This window comes from Accipiter gentilis, unplaced genomic scaffold (genome assembly GCF_929443795.1).
Source record: "Accipiter gentilis unplaced genomic scaffold, bAccGen1.1, whole genome shotgun sequence".
NCBI lineage: Eukaryota > Metazoa > Chordata > Aves > Accipitriformes > Accipitridae > Astur > Astur gentilis.
The window spans coordinates 245,277-251,313 of NW_026060892.1; positions in this window are offsets into that span (position 1 = coordinate 245,277).

Consider the following 6,037-nt stretch of genomic DNA (forward strand, 5'->3'; position numbering starts at 1 on the left):
TGAGATTTCGTTTTATTTCTCATTACTTTGCTCTGGTTGATTGGTAATAAATTGAGTTAATTTTCCCACATTGAGTCTGTTTTGCCCGTGACGGTAATTAGTGAATGACCTCTCCTGTCCTTATCTCGACCCGCAAGCTTTTTGTTATAATGTTCTCTCTCCCCTGTCCAGCTGAGGATGGGGGAGTGATAGAACGGCTTTGGTGGGCACCTGGTGTTCAGCCAGGGTCAACCCATCTCATCCCTGTTGCCCCCAACATGATCCCAGTTCCTCCCAGTGTGGTTGCAGTCGGTCCCAGTTGCTCCAACTGTGCTTCCAGTTTCTCCTAGTCACTCCCAGTCATTCCCAATATGATCCCAGTTGCCCCCACTCTGATCCCAGTTGCCCCCAGCATGGGCCCAATTGCTCCCAGTGTGATCCCAGTTGCACCCCAACATAGTCGCAGTTACTCCCACTTGCCCCCAGTAGGATCCCAGTTACCCCAGGAGCTGCGTTCCCATGGGGGGGCCCTCCTGGACCCCTTTGAGGTTTTCCCCTTCTACACCATCGGTCACCTCCTCTTTGGGGAGCTGGTAGGGAACCCGGGCATCTGGGGGGGAACCAGGAATGCCAGGGGACACCCAGGAGTTCGGGGCTGTGTCCTTGGGTGGGGGGACTGTTTGGGTTCTGCGGGGACCCAGGCGTCCGGGCACGCAACTCAGCGTTTATTGACCAGGGAGAGGGGCCAGGGCGGTGGCCCAGTTCCTCCCAGTATGATCCCAGTCGCTCCCAGTATGATTCCAGTTGCCAGCAGTGTAGTCCCAGTTGCTCCCAGTATGATCCCCGTCTTGCCCTGCATGATACCAGTTGCTCCCAGGTACCCCAGCATGGTCCCAGGTGCCCCCCAACATAGTCCCACTTGTTCCCAGTTAATCCAGTATGGTCGCAGTTGCCCCCAGTAGGCTCAGAGTCACTCCCAGTACAATTCCAGTCGCTCCCAATACAATCCAGCGCCCCCAGCATGCTCCAAGTCACTCCCAGTATGATTCTGGTTGCTCACGGTATGATCCCAGTTGCCCCGAGTGTGGTCCCACTTGCTGCCAGCATGATCTCACTTGCTTCCAGTGTGGTCCCAGTCACTCCCAGTTGCCCCAGCATGGTCGCAGTTGCCCCCCAACATAGTCTTAATTTCCCCCAGCAAAATCCCCATTGCTCCTAGTCACTTCCAGTCCCTCCCAGTGTGGTCCCACTTGCTCCTAGTATGTTCCCAGTTGTCCCTAGCACGGTCTCAGTTGCTCCAGCTGTGCTTCCAGTTTCTCCTAGTCACTCCCATTCACTCCCAATATGATCCCAGTTGCCCCCACTGTGATCCCAGTTGCTCCCAGTTGCCCCTAGCATGGGCCCACTTGCTCCCAGTGTGATCCCAGTTGCACCCCAGCATAGTCGCAGTTACTCCCAGTTGCTCCCAGCATATCCCACTTGCCCCCAGTGCTCTGCCTGGCCATGGGGCCCCTATAGGAGCGACAGAGCATGCGGCAGGGACAGGGCAGGGGGGCGTTCTCTAGGGCCCCTACAGGGGTCTACAGGGTGCCTACAGGGTGCCTACAGGGCCTGATGGACCCCCCCTCCCCAGCTCTCCCCAGGGCAGCAACTGGTTTCCCTGGAAAGGCTTCGAGTTCTCCGTCCCCTTCACCGAGATGAAGCTGCGGCCGCAGCGCGACCGAGGGGACCCAGGTGTCTGGGGGGGTCCCAGGTGTCCGGGGGGGTCTGCTGGCAAATGACAACAGCTTTCCAAACAAACTGGAACAAGGTTGAAATGTGACAGCTTCGTATTGAACGTTATTCTAAAATAGTCAGGACCAGCTGTGAAGACTGGCTCTCTGTTTGGGGCCACATCCTACCTTTTACAATACAAAAACAAGGCCACTTGGCACAGGAAAAAAACATACCTCTTGGCAGCACCTCCCCACGTCGCATCAGTTCAAAAGATTTAAAGTCCTACCTGTCTTTTCAAAATGAAACCCCTTGATATGTTATTTTTTGTACGTGTTAGCTACCAGCAAGCTTCTACTGGTACCTTTTTTCTGTCACTAGCCTCTTCTCTGCTCCTGTTCAGCTATCACTGCAAATCTCATCACGTTGGATAGTTTACTGAAAATTTATTGTAACCAAAAAGGGACATAACAGGGCTGTAATGGATTCTGCAAAGCATTTTGCTGCTGCTATTCTGTAACAGGTACCACCTTCTTCTGCCAGGCAAGCAAAACAAAATTCAGCTGTGAAATTTTTTGCAGTATACCCCACCCAAACTAATCAACAATGGTTAAAAATAACATGCCCCAGCAAAACCTTTCATGATACATGGCCACAACTCACAATTCTCTACAAAATGTTCACTTCTATAAAGCTCTGATGTAAAACTCAAATAATCAAGCAGCAATATTTTAAGTGCAGCACAGGGTCTTCCATGTCACTATTTGCAACGCTTGAATTCATTTACATTTTAACAAAATTTAATACCGATGACTTGGGAATTAAGTCATTTTTTTAATATCCGTCATTCTATGTAGTGACAGATTTCACGTTTTGCTTATCTTTATCTTTGCTCTCCTTCGATTTTTCCTTCTTGTGTTTGTGGTTTTGGCTCTTCTCCAATTCCGTTTCGCTTCCAATGTGTTTCTTATGCTTCTTGTGACTCTTATGCTTCTTGTGACTCTTATGCTTCTTGTGCTGCTGCTTCTCTTTTTTCTTTTTCTTTTTCTTGCTGTCTTGACTCTCACCTGAGCTGGCACTGCTGCTGTGGCTTCGAGGCTGACTCTCAGGAGGCCTTTGACTACAGCTAACACTGGGACGGCTTTGACTTCTGCTTGCTTCAGGCTGGTCAACTGCAGCAGGTGCTGCCGTATCCTCTTTCACCTTATCAGCAGACTTTTCTTTCGGGTCTTTTGGACGTTTTCCTGCAGCTCCCTCATCTTTTGCAGATACATTACTCTCACTGTCATTTTCATTGTGGTCTTTCTTTGCCTTTTCCTCCATGGCTGCTCTGGTTTCTGGGTGATCTTTTGTCACTTTTGGGTGAACTTTCTGGGGGGTACCAAGAACCTTCTCACCCTTTTGAGAGGAAGATGTTTCAACACTGCCTGTCTTGGGCAACTCCTCCTTCACTTTTTTCGCAGGAGGTTCCATTCCAGGAGATTTTTCACGAAATGAAGGAAATCCTTCATTCTCATCTCCTTTTCTTCTCTCCTGGTGTTTTTTATGTTTATTTCCTTTGCCACCTCCCTGTGGATATTCCACTTCCTTCTCTTTTGATTTGGTAGGATCTTTGATGACAGGGCGCGCTCTTCCGGAAGATTTTTCAGGGTAACTTCCAGCTCTATTACCAGGTGACCTTGACCTAGAACAATAGTTACGACTCTTCCCTTTGCCTCTTCTTGGATACAGCTGCGATGGCGAGTAGGAATGCAAATGGGAACGACAAAATGATCCAGAGTGGGAGCGAGAGGGGGAAGAAGCTGATCTTGACTTGGAGTAGGTATAGAAACTTCTAGAGTAGGACGAAGCACTATAAGGAGGCTTGGACCTTAAAAAAAACACAACACACACACACACAAGTTAATTCAAAACAGTCACTCTCCCCAGTTTTTTCCTCCCAAATTTGGTTTGAGGTTTTTTGACTCTCCATACACTTATGTTCTTTCAGCTGCTGACATAATGCTACTGCCAGCTGAAGAACTTAATAGCATGTAAAAGTTTCTGCTCACAAGACAGAACAGCTGTTGCTTTGTTAGTGGAAAAACAGAGAGGAAGGCTAAGTCTGTTTCCACTCACTTCTACCACATGAACTACCAGACCTATTGGCCGATTTCAGGTGGTGTATAGTGCCCTCTACTGCTATGTCAATGCACACTTTTTTTCACTACTCTGCAACTACATGCAGCGCAATTCATTGCAGTTGTTGCAGTAAGATGCAAAAAGAGCAAGTCTTAATGGCTACAGTGCAGTATCAAACATCAGGAAAACATGGTTTGGCCTGAAGACAGTAAAGCTCAATTTCAAAATGCCTGCTTAGTCTCTTTAACTTCACTACTTCTTTGGCAATTTGTACAGGATGCAAAATACTTGTACTGCAGTCTTACAATCAACACTTCTAGCCCAACGTCCTAGCAAAATCTTGCACATACCTCTAGCTCTAACCAAGGATAGTGACCGTGCTTCAAGAAAAAGTCGTATCTAAAGGCTTCTAAACTCAGCCTCGAGTAATATGACTCAATGCCATTACTCTAGGAAAGCTACTGACAGCATTACTAAGAGACAGCTATTCAGACTCCCGCCCAAGTGATTTGGGGGATAGAAAACATCAGCTGCCCTGAGTTTTTTCTTCACAAGTTTTTCTTGTTTTTCATTTAACAATGTCAACAAAATTCTAGTGAAAGCCACCAGTTTGCAGTCCAGCTTAAAATCTCTCCGTGTATCCACAGGAGAGAGACAAAAGACGAAATGGAGACAATTGTCTCACTTATCTCCTCCGATGTGCTTTGAGGTAATGGTTACAATCAGAACAGGGAGATGCAGAAAATCCGGCTGCTACACCTATTCAGTTCCCAGCCTCCTCACGGCTCTCAGGAGGTGAAGGGTGTCATTGCAGAGAAGCTTCAGGAAAAGAGACCCCTCTTCCTTAACAACTGCTGCCCCATTATCACTATCAGTCAACTGTAATCTCTGCCATATTTGAGCTAGTAACCTACATATGAAACTCCTATCCCTGCTAATCCCTTGAATCATCCAATCCATCCAATGAGAGAGAGGTGCAGTGGAACTCCCCCTGATTCTTCCAGACAACCTGCTTCTCCATTACAGACATGTAAACCAGTTACCTGGAAAATGAATGCCTCTGCTCCTTTGGAATCTTTTTACGTTCCATCAATTCCTTAGCAAAATCACTGGCAAACTCATCGAGTTTGGACTTTTTCTTTTCCCTGTTAAAATAAGTTTGACCTTTATTACAAAAAGGCACCAAGAAACAAAACATGGCCTATATGAGAAAATATAGACTGCGTGCAAACGCAAAAGGGGAACGTGCTATTTCAGCAAAAACAGTTTAGCATTCCTACAAGTTTTAGGGAAAGTTCTAGAATGACATTTGTCTTGGTTTAGTTTTGCATGTTTACCATCTGCAACAAAAAAAGTATATTGGAAAAAACACTGTCATTTTTGCTTACGTCAGGTGCACTTGAGTGTAACTGCAGCTCGTTATGCCATCAAAATACAAACATGAAGCCCCACGCAGCTTCACTGAGCCAAATACTTACTCCTCTTTAAGACTCCGTTGTTCTCTGTAAAACTCCTCCCTAGAGAAAGGAGATGCTTGTGTCCTTGGGATGGTAAGTGAAGGAGACATGGGTACTGCTCTTGGGACCCAAGCTGATGATGTGTTTGCAGGAGCTGGGGGATATCCTGGAGGGGGGACAGTGCACCCAGCAGATGGAGGCTGGCCAGGTGGAAACTGAGGAGGAAACGGTGGTGGTGGTACCCCCAGTGGAAGAAGAAGTGCATGGTGTGCTGGAGGATACAAGGGAGCTGGAGGCACAGGCACAAAGACTGGTGTTGATTCTGGTAGTGCTGGCGCCTGAGTCCTTTGGGTACACTCACTGTGCAGGCGTCCTCGGTTTGGACCTCTAACGAAACCCGAAAACATGTGTCACTGTTTGTTACACTCTGCCTGATTTTAAAGGGGAAAGCGAAGGAAGCGGGAGCATGGTGGCAAGCACTTCTTGTTCTCAACTTAAGCATTTTTCTCCCTGCTTTCCGTTCATGGGAGATTACACTCATTTCTTGATCCTCATCCTCGCCTTCCACATCCTCACCCCCAACACTCCCCTCGGTCTTCTCTCCTTACACTCAGCTTTGCAGCTGCGGGTGGAGGCTGCCCATGCTTAACAGAGGCTCCCATCTCCCACGTGCCATGTGCCCACCGCCCCTCTGCTACTCCTTGAGACACTTAATATTTCGCACTTCTAACCTTCAAAGTCCTGCACAAATATTAACTCATCTTCTC